The 16,025-nt window shown below is 49.2% G+C and overlaps 1 long non-coding RNA gene across 1 annotated transcript; it reads right to left on the bottom strand.

Moving 5' to 3' along the window:
• Nucleotides 1-390: 390 nt before the first annotated feature.
• LOC146058700 (uncharacterized) lies at nucleotides 391-9,480 on the bottom strand. Its single transcript, XR_014469905.1, has 4 exons — nucleotides 9,408-9,480; nucleotides 8,341-8,519; nucleotides 1,453-1,523; nucleotides 391-564 (listed from the first exon to the last, which is right to left on the bottom strand). It is a non-coding gene; the product is annotated as an uncharacterized LOC146058700 (long non-coding RNA).
• Between the last annotated feature and the right edge of the window lie 6,545 nt (nucleotides 9,481-16,025).

Genomic DNA, 16,025 nt, shown 5'->3' with positions numbered 1-16,025 from the left:
GAAGGCAATTGGGACTCCCCTATGAACTACACTAGGCAGCCTGCCCTACACCTGGAAGAGAGGACAGGACTTGTGTGGGTGGATTGTGCAGGGAAAGTCTTGTCCCCGAGGTGCTGCCTGTGGAACTTGAGACTAATAAAGTTGGAGGTCTCGCGTCCAGCGCGAGCCTCCTGTCAGCTCTGAACGGACACACTGAGAGGGCACAGAGCAATAAAGTTATGCCGCTCGTGCTGTGAGCGGGGAACAGGGTGAGCGCGTGCCGCGATATATAATAAGGACGTCGGTTGGTCCTGTGGCGCAGTTCCCTGGAAAGTGGAGAGTGAAGGCAGAGCTGCGCAGCGCGACAGAGAGCGGAGAGCGGTGCTGAAGGACGGAATTCACTTACCTGGAGCTCCGGGGCTGACAGCCGATATCCCCCTCAGGTTGACGATCGGTGTACTGACAGGCGGAGAAGCGGAGTCCCGGCGGGTGAGAGTCGCATCATCCGAAGAGGCGGCGCCATTGCTGAACGTCATCGGGGCGGCGAAGAGGCGGTGTCGGAGGGAGGGATTGACCAGACCCTGCCTGATAGACGGAGAGAGGTGTGGTGAGTGGCGTCATCGCCCTATATCTATCGCACACTGTCCCTCCCATGCCAGTTACTGACACTAGCCCAGCGCCCGCCTACTATGGTAAATTGAGCACAAAGTATCCCCCAGCTAAGTGACACCTCTCCAGCAGGCTGCAATTAACCAGGGAAACTGACACCACATCAGCTCAGCTAGAAAGAAAAGCCTTTCCCAACACTAATAGGCAGATTGATGGACAGAGATTAATTAGTGCTTAATTTGACCAGGATTGCCAGGAGCCTTCATATTATTATCTCAGCATCTAGCGATCCTCAGAGAGGCTACCCTGTTATTATATTTAACCCCGCTGCTGCAGGGGTTAACTCCCCACTACGCTACAAGAGCAGGCGCAACCAGAGAGTTGCAGTGTTAATTGCGGGCATAATTGAATTAAACCTGTGAACTAGTAATAGCGAAACCCGGCCCTTCAGGCCTGGGGAGGCTAAGAAGAGACAGGATACCCCGCAAAATTGTGCCGCATAAGTACAGCCATTGAGGTAACAGGGAGTCCACTGCTAGGAGTGGTAGCCATAGCGACCACAGCTGCACTAATGTGTATGGAGGATACCTGCACCGGTTTTAGGCCTGCATCTTTCTAGTCAGATTGTGGTCAGATTGGATAAAAGGGAAGCAGTGCACCGCAGCTACTCTAACAGCCAGGGAGTAAGGACCGCAGTACATTGTAACTGTCTAAAGGCGTAGTATTGGGCTAAACCCGGCTCCAGCCAGGGGACGCCCCGCAGGAAATCCTGTGACTACCGCATCAGAACACCCACAATCCTATAATTTCTACATGCTGCAGTGGGATACAATTGATTGATTATAACCCAATTCACCTACTCACCAGCGACTTAAGAACAGAACAGCATTCTTATTGCAGGTAGACTTGTGGGACTTGGATTATTGAGTGATCACCTAAAGGGGATAACAAGCGCTTGTTAATCTTATTACCAATACCGTGGTAGATATAGATAGAGTTAAGGTATTATTGCGCAATAATAGAGTGGCAATATCCGTGATATACTTATTTAACGTATACAGTAAATTAAATAGCTTGATCTAAAGTAATTGCAGCATCTGTTCATAGGAACCCCGGTTATTGCCACTAAGCATTTGTATTAATTGCATAATTCTGTTTCAGTAAATACGGTAAGGTGTTATGTTTGTTTAATTGAGGGGAACGTGACAGAAGGAGAGTCGCAGAGAAGGAATACATGTTCCGGTTTAATAAAACAATTTGTGTATTGTATTGCTTAACTAATGTGAAAACTTGTTACTGTGCATAGCTAGTGTTCCGAAACAGCTCTTGATAATCTGTAAACCCTATATTTATTGCTTGGAAATGTTGGAATAAATTCCTTTAAACTCTCTTGTGATTCTCTGTGAAGAAGCTTTCACCTGTAAATAAAAATAGTACTTACCTCTGAGTTCATCCGAGTCGACATCCAGGAAGAAGTAGGACCTGTAAGTACCTGAAGTTTACAATTGGCGTCACGAACAGGATCCGACCGGGAAAATGGCGGACGAAGAAACAAAGAGAGAAAAGGCAGCAGGAAGCCAAGGACAGCAGGAACCACCGGTGGTAGCTAGCTCCTCATCAGATCCTATGCCTGGCCCAGTCGGGGCTGGCCCTCTGGCGGACCCTGCGCTTGGTCAAGGGGGTGCCACGGGTGGAAGTACAGTTACCATGCCATATTACTTTGGAACCCCTTGGTTACCCACCTATTCCGGAGAAAGTCCAAGAAAGGAGACTGCTACATTCACGGATTTTAGGAACAAGATGAGATCCATACTTAAAATTTACACACTGACAACACAACAACATGTAGAGATTGTGATGGGACAACTGAAAGGGGAGGCTTTACGGGAAGTGTTGTCTTGGCCAGAAACCGAGAAAGAAACCGCGGAGCACGTGTTTAAGAGGTTATCTACCACGTTCGAGATCACGCCCTTATCTGAACTTAAGTCCAGGTTCTACGCGAGAAGACAAAAGCCCACGGAGAGCTTACGGGATTTCGCCTTAGGTGTACTAGAGGCCTACCAGGATATTAATGCCGTCAGTAGCACAGAGATCGTAGACGTGGACAATACGCTGATCAGCCGCCTCATTGAAGGAGTTCATTGTGGCAATATCAAATCTCAGTTGAAACTGTTACGACTGCAGAAGGTGGGAGTCTCCTTCTTAGATTTCAAGGAAGAGGCCATCAAGTTGATTGGAACAATACCAAGAGCAGACTTGTCCTTCCCCGAACTCCCTGGCTACCAGGAAAGGGTTGCAGGCGAGGAGAGCGCGCACCTAGAATCGTCTGGGCGTGCCAGAAGAATGCCCCCAGCTGCTCAGTATGGGCAAGTCCCCGCCCCTGATCTACGAGGACAGCTGGAAGAATTATCCTCTGAGATGGCCCACATGAGGAGGGATATGCAGAGACTGGCCAATAAAGGGTCCTCAGGGAGAACTGAGGGTAATTGGCGCTCCGGGCCCAGACGACCCCGAAATGACTGGCAGGGCAATGGCCAAGGAAGACGAGCTTCTGACCAGTTCGACTCGCAGGGCAGACCGATCTGTCGGAGATGTGGCCGGGCGGGACACGTCGAAAGGGTTTGCAGGGAAGAGGAGAGTTTAAACGTGCCAACCCCGAGGATGGAGGCCGACCCTCGGGGCCCACCCCTTCAATAGGCCACAAACCCCAGGGCTGGTGTGAACAGTATATTGGACCCTGCCCCACCATATCAGTCAAAATTGGGGGCATACCGTTTTCCGCTACACTCGATACCGGCTCTCAGGTATCCACCATTCAGAGTGAGACGTATAGACATTTCTGGGGCCTAGACCATCCTGAACCACCACCTCCAACCTGGCTGAGACTGTTGGCAGGGAATGGCCTTGACATCACATGTACTGGCTACTGTGAATTTGAATTTCAAGTAGGACCAGCCGTCCTCTCCAAGCAGGGGTTCATCATTACGGACGTCGCCGATCCCACCGTCCCAGACGTCATCATCGGCATGAACATTTTGGCGCATTGCCCAGAGGCCCTTATTGAAGCCTTAACCTTTAGAGTCCGACAAGTACCACAACCATTAAAGCCACCCCTACAGAGAGTGATAGTAGTAGTAGTACGTTTATTTATAAGGCGCCGCAAAGTGTCCGCAGCGCCGTACATAGCAAACAAAAAAATTACGAGGTAACGTACAGGGTGTGTTGAAAAATACAGTATAAATAGGGGTATAGCTGGTAGAACTAAAATCAGCATCAGTTCAGAAGTAGGTGTCAAAATTGTCGAGGAGACTGAAGATGAAGTAGAGGAAGGGAAGAACAGGACAGGAGCACAGGTGAGGTAAAGAGGTAGGGTGAGTACGTGAGGAAGGAGGGCCCTACTCATAAGAGTTAACATACTAAAAATAGGTGGGTGGACGAACGAAAAACAACAGGATAAGTAGGAACGGAGGGGAATGGAGGCAGGATAGGAGGATCAAAAGAGTCCTCCAGGCGCAGCGGAGCTTCTTGAATGCCGAAGGAAATGTGGGAAAAGTCAAGACCACCGATCCAAAAGCTATACTTCTCAGGCCAAATTCCGAGACTGTTATTTGGGGCAAAGCCAGGTGTGGTCCCTCGGGAAGACCCTATGATGCTATTGTGGAACCCTGTGCTGTGCCCAGTCGAACGGATATCATCATCGCTAGGGCTCTGGTGACGGTGACAGATGGCCGAGTCCCCGTGCGGATTCTGAATCCCCACGATTACGTCGTAAGACTTCATCGGAATTATACCCTTGCCCAATTATCCTGGGTTGACTTTCCGGACATCTACGACTCCGTAACCTTGAACCTGATGCAGGCCGAAGAAGACGCAGCCACCAGAGTAGCAGAACAACCGTGGTGGAAGGAAATTCATATAGGGGATGAACGGACCCCTGAGGAACTCAAGGAAGGCATACTGAGAGTCATCAAGGAAAATGCAGCCACTTTCAGCAAGCATTCCGCCGACTTCGGGAAAGTGGAAACGGTTCGACATCATATACCCACCGGGGATGCTGCTCCCATTAAAGAGAGATATCGCCCCATTGCACCCGCTCTGTACCAACCCGTTCGGAAGTTATTGGAGGAGATGAAGGCCTCAGGGGTGGTGCACGAGAGCCACAGCCCGTGGGCGGCACCGATCGTAATTGTAAAAAAGAAAGATGGAAATCTGCGTTTTTGTATAGATTATCGTAAACTTAATCAAATAACACACAAAGACGCTTACCCATTGCCGCGCATCGAAGAGTCGCTTACCGCCTTGAAAGCCGCCACATACTTTTCCACACTCGATCTCACGTCTGGATACTGGCAGATCCAGATGGCTGAGGAGGACAGAGAAAAAACGGCATTCACCACGCCTATGGGACTCTATGAGTTCGATCGCATGCCCTTTGGGTTATGCAATGCCCCCGGAACATTCCAAAGAGCAATGGAACATTGTCTAGGCTACAGAAACTTTGATATGGTATTACTTTATCTGGACGATATCATAATCTTTTCTGAAACATATCATGAACATTTAGCCCACCTAGACGAAGTTTTCAAACGCCTGGCCGAGTACGGATTGAAAGTCAAACCTGCAAAATGCCATCTGTTAAAAGAAAGTGTCAAATATTTGGGGCATGTCGTTAGTGCCGCTGGCGTGGTTCCTGACCCAGAAAAGATTGAAGCTATCAGAAACTGGCCCGTGCCTACCAATGTGAGGGAGGTACGAAGCTTCCTCGGATTTGTGGGGTATTACCGCCGGTTCGTACAAAACTTTGCTCAGGTGGTAAACCCCATTCATGAACTGTTACGTGGAATCGACAAGAAACATACCAGTAAACATCTGGCCATCCAGTGGACCGAGCAGCAACAGAAGGCGTTCGAAGCATTAAAGGAGCTCATGACTAACACGCCCGTGTTGGCATATCCAGACTTTAATCAGCCCTTTATCGTGTACACGGATGCAAGCTATTTGGGGTTAGGAGCGGTTCTGTCCCAGCGACAACATGGCCAGGAGCGCATCATTGCCTGTGCCAGCCGAAGCCTAAAAAAAACAGAAAGAAACGACGCTAATTACAGCGCTTTCAAACTAGAGTTACTGGCATTGGTGTGGGCCGTGACGGAGAAATTTAAGAACTATTTGTTTTCCACCCCCTTCGTGGCCTATACCGATAATAATCCCGTCGCTCACCTCTCCACCGCACAATTGGGAGCGTTAGAGCAACGGTGGTATTCGAGGCTGGCTAACTATAACTTTACCATCAAATATCGGAGTGGAAAAAGTAACAACAATGCCGACGCGCTATCGCGGATGCCTTTGGGGGCGAGCTTGGAGGAAAAGGAGGAGGACGTGTGGGAGGACCTGGAGATGCCGGCCTTCTATACGCTGCTCGCCTACGAACATAAGCCACGGTCTCGGCCCCAACTGATCTGTACTAGCAACGAGATCACCCTCGATGATGCCGATGCAGAGGCCAAATGGAAACGGGTACAGCAAGACAGCCCAGTGTTCCAGGAGTTGCAACTACAGTTGGCCTCTAGACGTGGTTGGACTAAAGAGGAACGGCAAGGGGTGGAACCCGAGTTAGTCCAGTTGTGGAGACAACGAGATAAAATTCATCTCCGAAGGGGACTTGTAATCCGATCCACCATTAACCCTAAAACTCACCTGCCCCTGACCCAGATCCTCATTCCTCGCCGACAGCGAGAGGAAGTTCTTCGAGCATACCATGATGGCTCTGGACATTTCAGCACTGACAAAATGGAAGCCATTATTCGTCAACGGTTCTATTGGGTGGGCATGAGGCGAGATGTAGAAGAGTGGTGCCAGAGATGTTCTACCTGCGCAAGGAAAAAACACCCGTCCGGGACACAAAAGGCTCCCTTACACCCCATTCTCAGTCATCAACCCTTGGAGCTCATCTCAATTGACCATGTGAAACTTGAGCCTAGTCCCAGTGGGTACCAATATGCGATCACTATAATCGACCACTTCTCCAAGTATGCCGTAGCCCTACCCGTTAAAAACTTGTCGGCCAGTACCACGGCCGAAATTGTATGGAGAGCGTTTGTGCGACCCTATGGATACCCCAAAAGGATCCTAACAGATCAGGGACCAGCATTTGAATCCAAACTCTTCCAGGAGCTATGCCGGCTATATGGATGTACAAAAATACGCACTACAGCCTACCACCCGCAGGGAAATGGGACCTGCGAGAGAATGAATCGCTCTCTCATCAACATCTTAAGGACAATACCTGAGCCCGAAAGAAAGAATTGGCCCGTCCTGCTACCCGAAATCACATTTATCTACAACAACACGGAGCACAGCACCACCGGTTTCACTCCGTATTATTTGCTTTTCGGAAGAGAGGGGAGGTTACCCGCAGATCTCGAACTAAATGTCCCTTCTGAGTTCAGTCCAGAGAGACTGCCCCCCAGTGACTGGGTACAAGAACATCAGAAGAGGTTACAGGCCGCATACAATCTTGTGGAACAGTCGACTAAACGATCTCAACATCGGCAGACCCAAGGTTATAACGAAACTGCTAAAGCCGAACCGCTACACGTGGGAGATTTGGTCTGGAAAAGAGATAATCGGCGTCATAGCAAGTTGGATCCCTTCTGGGAGGAAACCCCGTACCGAGTGATAGACACTTTAAAAAACGACATCGATGTCTATCAGGTGCTCAAAGAAGGTGCAACTACGGCTACCAACGTCCATCGAAATCAACTCAAGAGGTGTTACCAATCCGAAACTGATGAAAGAAAAGCCCAGTGGACAAGTGAAAACCCGAATTCGACAAAGGAAATGGATGACCAGCAATTCTTTCAGGAAATGTTGCAGATGTTCTGGCCCATCTACGGAAGCCGGGTTGTTAATTCCCCTGATGTTAACCCAAACCCTGTAATTGAAACCGCTTATGTACATCCCAGTAGGGAAATTGTTGATCCCCTGGGTGAGTCCGCTGTCCTGTCCTCCGGACCCGAGGCGGATCAAATAGAGGGCGCGGGGGACCGGACAGCCGACGAGCCTGTTGGATTGAGAAGGTCCACCAGGACCACGAGAGGGGTTCCACCCCGTCGATACGATGATTAATTGCATAACCTTATAGGTACTTATGGTGCATTAAGCAATGGTGTGCCTTCTATTAAAGTATGTGCTGGAGGACCAGCAAGTTTCAGCGGTGGAGTATGTAATCCCCACCTAGTATTACTTAGCATGAAAAATCACACTGGTTTGTCCTCATGGAGGATATTGAAATGTTCATGTACTGCTGTGTTCTTTTTAAAGATGTTGTCCCCTTTGGGGAATTCATATGTACTGAAAATGCCTTCACAGAAGGCAATTGGGACTCCCCTATGAACTACACTAGGCAGCCTGCCCTACACCTGGAAGAGAGGACAGGACTTGTGTGGGTGGATTGTGCAGGGAAAGTCTTGTCCCCGAGGTGCTGCCTGTGGAACTTGAGACTAATAAAGTCGGAGGTCTCGCGTCCAGCGCGAGCCTCCTGTCAGCTCTGAACGGACACACTGAGAGGGCACAGAGCAATAAAGTTATGCCGCTCGTGCTGTGAGCGGGGAACAGGGTGAGCGCGTGCCGCGATATATAATAAGGACGTCGGTTGGTCCTGTGGCGCAGTTCCCTGGAAAGTGGAGAGTGAAGGCAGAGCTGCGCAGCGCGACAGAGAGCGGAGAGCGGTGCTGAAGGACGGAATTCACTTACCTGGAGCTCCGGGGCTGACAGCCGATATCCCCCTCAGGTTGACGATCGGTGTACTGACAGGCGGAGAAGCGGAGTCCCGGCGGGTGAGAGTCGCATCATCCGAAGAGGCGGCGCCATTGCTGAACGTCATCGGGGCGGCGAAGAGGCGGTGTCGGAGGGAGGGATTGACCAGACCCTGCCTGATAGACGGAGAGAGGTGTGGTGAGTGGCGTCATCGCCCTATATCTATCGCACACTGTCCCTCCCATGCCAGTTACTGACACTAGCCCAGCGCCCGCCTACTATGGTAAATTGAGCACAAAGTATCCCCCAGCTAAGTGACACCTCTCCAGCAGGCTGCAATTAACCAGGGAAACTGACACCACATCAGCTCAGCTAGAAAGAAAAGCCTTTCCCAACACTAATAGGCAGATTGATGGACAGAGATTAATTAGTGCTTAATTTGACCAGGATTGCCAGGAGCCTTCATATTATTATCTCAGCATCTAGCGATCCTCAGAGAGGCTACCCTGTTATTATATTTAACCCCGCTGCTGCAGGGGTTAACTCCCCACTACGCTACAAGAGCAGGCGCAACCAGAGAGTTGCAGTGTTAATTGCGGGCATAATTGAATTAAACCTGTGAACTAGTAATAGCGAAACCCGGCCCTTCAGGCCTGGGGAGGCTAAGAAGAGACAGGATACCCCGCAAAATTGTGCCGCATAAGTACAGCCATTGAGGTAACAGGGAGTCCACTGCTAGGAGTGGTAGCCATAGCGACCACAGCTGCACTAATGTGTATGGAGGATACCTGCACCGGTTTTAGGCCTGCATCTTTCTAGTCAGATTGTGGTCAGATTGGATAAAAGGGAAGCAGTGCACCGCAGCTACTCTAACAGCCAGGGAGTAAGGACCGCAGTACATTGTAACTGTCTAAAGGCGTAGTATTGGGCTAAACCCGGCTCCAGCCAGGGGACGCCCCGCAGGAAATCCTGTGACTTCCGCATCAGAACACCCACAATCCTATAATTTCTACATGCTGCAGTGGGATACAATTGATTGATTATAACCCAATTCACCTACTCACCAGCGACTTAAGAACAGAACAGCATTCTTATTGCAGGTAGACTTGTGGGACTTGGATTATTGAGTGATCACCTAAAGGGGATAACAAGCGCTTGTTAATCTTATTACCAATACCGTGGTAGATATAGATAGAGTTAAGGTATTATTGCGCAATAATAGAGTGGCAATATCCGTGATATACTTATTTAACGTATACAGTAAATTAAATAGCTTGATCTAAAGTAATTGCAGCATCTGTTCATAGGAACCCCGGTTATTGCCACTAAGCATTTGTATTAATTGCATAATTCTGTTTCAGTAAATACGGTAAGGTGTTATGTTTGTTTAATTGAGGGGAACGTGACAGAAGGAGAGTCGCAGAGAAGGAATACATGTTCCGGTTTAATAAAACAATTTGTGTATTGTATTGCTTAACTAATGTGAAAACTTGTTACTGTGCATAGCTAGTGTTCCGAAACAGCTCTTGATAATCTGTAAACCCTATATTTATTGCTTGGAAATGTTGGAATAAATTCCTTTAAACTCTCTTGTGATTCTCTGTGAAGAAGCTTTCACCTGTAAATAAAAATAGTACTTACCTCTGAGTTCATCCGAGTCGACATCCAGGAAGAAGTAGGACCTGTAAGTACCTGAAGTTTACAAGTTATTACCAGATGAAGTTATAATAGTCCCATCTTTCCTGGTTCCTGGCTGAGGTATATCGGGACTGGTTTCTGGCTGAGGTATATCGGAACAGGTCCACGGCTGAGGTATATCGGGACTTGTTCCTGCCTGAGGTATATCGGGACTGGTTCCTGGCTGAGGTATATCGGGACTGGTTCCTGGCTGAGGTATATCGGGACTGGTCCCTGGCTGAGGTATATCAGGACTGGTTCCTGGCTGAGGTATATCGGGACTGGTTCCTGGCTGAGGTATATCGGGACTGGTTCCTGGCTGAGGTATATCGGGACTGGTCCCTGGCTGAGGTATATCGGGACTGGTCCCTGGCTGAGGTATATCGGGACTGGTTCCTGGCTGAGGTATATCGGAACTTGTTCCTGGCTGAGGTATATTGGGACTGGTCCCTGGCTGAGGTATATCAGGACTGGTCCCTGGCTGAGGTATATCAGGACTGGTTCCTGGCTGAGGTATATCGGGACTGGTTCCTGGCTGAGGTATATTGGGACTGGTCCCTGGCTGAGGTATATCAGGACTGGTCCCTGGCTGAGGTATATCAGAACTGGTTCCTGGCTGAGGTATATCGGGACTGGTTCCTGGCTGAGGTATATCGGGACTGGTTCCTGGCTGAGGTATATCGGGACTGGTCCCTGGCTGAGGTATATCGGGACTGGTCCCTGGCTGAGGTATATCGGGACTGGTCCCTGGCTGAGGTATATCGGAACTTGTTCCTGGCTGAGGTATATTGGGACTGGTTCCTGGCTGAGGTATATCGGGACTGATCCCTGGCTGAGGTATATCAGGACTGTTCCCTGGCTTAGGTATATCGGGACTTGTTCCTGCCTGAGGTATATCGGGACTGGTCCCTGGCTAAGGTATATCGGGACTGGTCAGTGGCTGAGGTATATCGGAACTGGTCCCTGGCTTAGGGATATCGGGACTTGTTCCTGCCTGAGGTATATCGGAACAGGTCCCTGGCTGAGGTATATCGGAACAGGTCCCTGGCTGAGGTATATCGGAACAGGTCCCTGGCTTAGGGATATCGGGACTTGTTCCTGCCTGAGGTATATCGGGACTGGTCCCTGGCTGAGGTATATCGGGACTGGTTCCTGGCTTAGGTATATCGGGACTGGTTCCTGGCTGAGGTATATCGGGACTGGTTCCTGGCTGAGGTATATCAGGACTGGTCCCTGGCTGAGATATATCGGGACTGGTTCCTGGCTGAGGTATATCGGGACTGGTTCCTGGCTGAGGTATATCAGGACTGGTCCCTGGCTGAGGTATATCGGGACTGGTCCCTGGCTGAGGTATATCAGGACTGGTCCCTGGCTGAGGTATATCGGGACTTGTTCCTGGCTGAGGTATATTGGGACTGGTTCCTGCCTGAGGTATATCGGGACTGATCCCTGGCTGAGGTATATCAGGACTGTTCCCTGGCTTAGGTATATCGGGACTTGTCCCTGCCTGAGGTATATCGGGACTGGTCCCTGGCTGAGGTATATCGGGACTGATCCCTGGCTGAGGTATATCGGAACTGGTCCCTGGCTTAGGTATATCGGGACTTGTTCCTGCCTGAGGTATATCGTAACAGGTCCCTGGCTGAGGTATATCGGAACAGGTCCCTGGCTGAGGTATATCGGAACAGGTCCCTGGTTGAGGTATATCAGGACTGGTTCCTGGCTGAGTTATATCGGATCAGGTCCCTGGCTGAGGTATATCGGGACTGGTTCCTGGCTGAGGTATATCGGGACTGGTCCCTGGCTGAGATATTTTGGGACTTGTTCCTGCCCGAGGTATATCTGGACTGGTCCCTGGTTGATATAAACATGGACTGTCCCTGGCTGAGATACACCTGGATTATTCCCTGGCCGATATACATCTGAACTGGTGATACACCCAGTTGGGTCCCAGGTGAGATACACCCAGTCTGTTCCCTGGCTGATGTATATCTGAACTGGTCTCTGGCTGAGATACACCTGGATTGGTTCCTCGCTGAGATACACATGGACTGGTCCTTGGCTGAGATACACATGGATTGTCCCTGGCAGAGCTACACCTGGTTTGGTCCCTGGCTGAGATACACATGTACTGTACCTGTCTGAGATACAAATGCACTGGTCTCTAGCTGAGATACACCTGTGTTTCTCCTTGGTTGAGATACACATGTACTTGTGCCTGGCTGGGATACACCTGGACTGGTCCCTGGAGGATTATATTCCCATTGGACTGAACTTGTGCCTGACTAGGATGCACCTGGACTGGTCAATGGATGATTATTTTCCCATGGGACTAGTCCTTAGCTGAGATACACCTAAACTGGTCATACACCCAGATGGATCCCCGGGTGAGATACACACAAACTGTTCCCTGGCTGATATACCTGGACTGGTCCCTCGCTTAGATACACCTGGACGGGTGTGGTATAATTCACCGACAGTCGGGATTCCGACAGTCATTACTCAGATGTCGGAATCCCGACTGCACAGCGGGGGGAGCGCAATGAAGCCCCTTGCGGGCTTGCTGTGCTCGCCCCGCTGTGGGCACAGCATAGGTGGCTGCGCTCGCCACCTATTTTATTCTCCCTCTATGGGGGTCGTGGACCCCCACGAGGGAGCAGTCGGGATTCCGACGTCAGAGTATTGACTGTCGGAATCCCGACTGTCGTGGAGCCGTCCGGCACCCCACTTGGACTGGTCCCTGGCAAAAATACACCCGGCCTGATCTCTGACTCAGAAACACTTGAACTGGTTCATGACTTGGTAAAACCATATTGCTCTGCAGGTGGGGCAGATACAAAATGTGCAGAAAATAATGTGTCCCGACTTAAATCTAAAACGCAGCTGTCCAGCATTTGTGGGATACCAGCAAAAGCAGCCAGAATTTATTTACCCTGCATCATATTTACAGTATCTACTTCTCTGTATCTCCTCTCCAAAGATACAGAAGTCTGGAGTGAAGACCCATCAGGGGGATGGGGCAGAGCGCTCATGTCATTATACCCCTCTACGACTTCAGCAAAATACCAAACATGGCTGGTCTGTGGGAGGGGCTAAAATGACGTGAATTGCATTATTTAGCCCCACCCACTCCCCATGGAACTGCGATTTAGGTGATCATCTCCCCATTCTGCTCACTTTACTAGGAAGCTTGCAGTATGTGGGAGATCTGTCTTCTCATCCGGGGGTATGGGGGACTACCTGAAAAACCAGGAGTCATCTGCAGCATCTCGGGAAATCAGCAAGTATGCCCTGTATGCATTAAAAAATCAGTTCCCTTGATTGCAGCAAGAAGGTAATCATCTTTGGTTCCTTATTGCTTCTGCTTGTTCAGTACTTAGGGGGTAGGGGCAAACAAAAGCCTGTGTTGCATTGCATAGACATCATTTGGGTTTGCAGCAATGGTGGGTCAAGAGCTACTACAGCTTCTAGGAGCTTAGCGTGTCTTCTTCTCTGTTTCATTTTCAGATCTCCTTTGTAATTGGTCCTTTCATGAGCACGGGGTGTGTATAACGCCTCATTATTTGCAGACATGAATGACAGAAGAGATAGGATTGACATTAACCTTTTTCCATCCACGTCCTTTCAATATTGTCCCACAATCTTCTTAATCGTATCTAAGTGAACAGATGCAATTGTCCCCTCTCCGGCTGAGTGTGTTCTGGGACCCAATTCTACAAACTCACGCCCTCACTGGGGCATTCATAGGGGCGAAATTAATTGTGCCCTTAGTGGAAGAAATAGGATGTCGAATTACACCCATCAGATTTACTAAAGGGTGAAAGTGATCATTCTGAAGTACACAACAACAACAAAAACCTCGGTTATATGACAAAAAATACAAACGCGACTTGTATCATTTAATAAACATTATAGTTGTTATACTCCAAATATAAATAATATATCGGTCGTTCAGAAGATGACATCAGCTATGAAGTACAAGTTCTGCAGTTGGGTAACTTCAGTATTTCAGCAGAAGCCTATGGCTGCTGTTTTTGCATTCGGAAACTTTTTGGGGTGTCGCATTGGCATCGAGGGGAAATAGGCCCGACAAACGTGGAGTGTCCGGACCGATTTGGATTGGGGGGGGGGGGGGGTCGCAGCAGTTGCATGTCGCCACACCACGGGGTTACCCTGAACATGCGAGCGCATTGCTGTATGTAAGAAGGGGGGAGGGACCTGGCATGCGGACACTGTGAGGGCATTGTATGCTGCTGCCTTTGGTTATCATTTAGCAAATACTGAATTAGGCCCATAGTTGAAATTATTTATTTATTTTGTCCCTGATATAATGCAACTGCCAAGAGACAACATAACAGGGTGAGGTATAAAACACAAAGGGGTTTATTCTGGTTGATTTGTTCACACGCACATTTGCACGCACCGGTGCGAACGGGAATCAAACGCACGCAGGCTGCGAAGCAAAGCCCTTACCACATGCAAACGTTAATGTGCGCCAGTGACGTGCGGTGGTGGCTGTGAACGGAGAGGCACTGTCACAGCCACCACCGCACCGCAGCCCCCCTCCTGACTGACGCCGACACCCGCTGCCCCCCTCCTCCAGCAGCAGCCAGCGGCAGTACCCGTCCCCTGCCGCAAACCTCCGTCCCCGCCCCCCCCCCCCCCCCCCCGAAAAAAATGATACTCATTGGGTAGGGGGCAGGGGAGAGGGGAGCAGCAGCCACACAGGGACTCGGGAGCCGGCAGTGGCATGGGTCACAGCTTAGGGAGAAAACGCAGCACTTTCGGCTTACATGATAGGGGCTGCTGTGATTGGACAGCAGCTGGATCTGCTGTCCAATCACAGCAGCCCCTGTCAATTAGGCACTTCTAGAAGTGCCGCTTTTAGTGTTATTTTTAATGGTTTTTTAGACCAAAGCTTAGCCCTGCCCCAAGCCCCGCCCCCCCGCTTCATCCCCTTGCAGTTCTGTTTGGGAGGCACGCTTATCGTGCCTCCCAAACTAGGTTAAATAATTCAAACTAGTAAAATAATATAAAGAAAATACTTATGACACAGAATATGTGTCATAGGTATATTCTTTGTATTATTTTAAAACAAATTGACAGGGGAAGCACTGCCTCCCCTGCCTCCCCTGACTGCACGTCCCTGATGTGCGCAATGGGGAGTGGACTCAAACTTCCGGAACTCTGCCAATACGCATGCAGCCAAACCATTCCCAACCCATTATTTAATGACATGATGTGCCTCATTTAATTATGTTTACTGGAACTAATTTACTAAATGACTGCCCATTAGCAAGGAACCCTTATTACAAGATGAAGAATGTCTTTTTTTATGTCTGACTTACCCAACTAATTTGAAATATACGTCTCCTACAAATGTGCTAGATATTAAAGTGACCGACTTATAATTGCGTATATTATATGAAATGTGTGTATATTTTAAAGTAAGTGTTGTTTATAATGTATACTGGCATGTTTAACTTTTAATGTTCATGGATAATGGAGAGTGTGATGTGCCCTTATTTGGGCACATCACACACTAAGCTACGGTTGAAAAATGTATTTCTCAAGTCAATTGTTATTAGGGATGTGCACCGGCCACTTTTCGTATTATTAACCTCAATAACATTAATTTCCATTCATTTCCAGTCTATTCTGAACACCTCACACCCCACAATATTGTTTTTAGGCAAAAAGGTTGCACCAAGGTAGCTGGATGACTATGATAAGCGACACAAGTGGGCGGCACAAACACTGGACTGATACGGCACACTTAATAGAACCCCTGGACTGATACGGCACACTTAGGATCACCCCTGGACTGATATGGCACACTTAGCATCACCCCTGGACTGATATGGCACACTTAGCATCACCCCTGGACTGATATGGCACAGGAAGCATCACCCCTGTAATGATATGGCACACTTAGGATCACCCCTGAACTGATATGGCACACTTAGGATCACCCCTGAACTGATATGGCACACTTAGCATCACCC

This window comes from Crinia signifera, chromosome 2 (genome assembly GCF_055691185.1).
Source record: "Crinia signifera chromosome 2, ASM5569118v1, whole genome shotgun sequence".
Classification (NCBI taxonomy): domain Eukaryota; kingdom Metazoa; phylum Chordata; class Amphibia; order Anura; family Myobatrachidae; genus Crinia; species Crinia signifera.
Note: the sequence above shows the minus strand (reverse complement) of the source record. Positions and strands in the feature narration are given on the sequence as shown.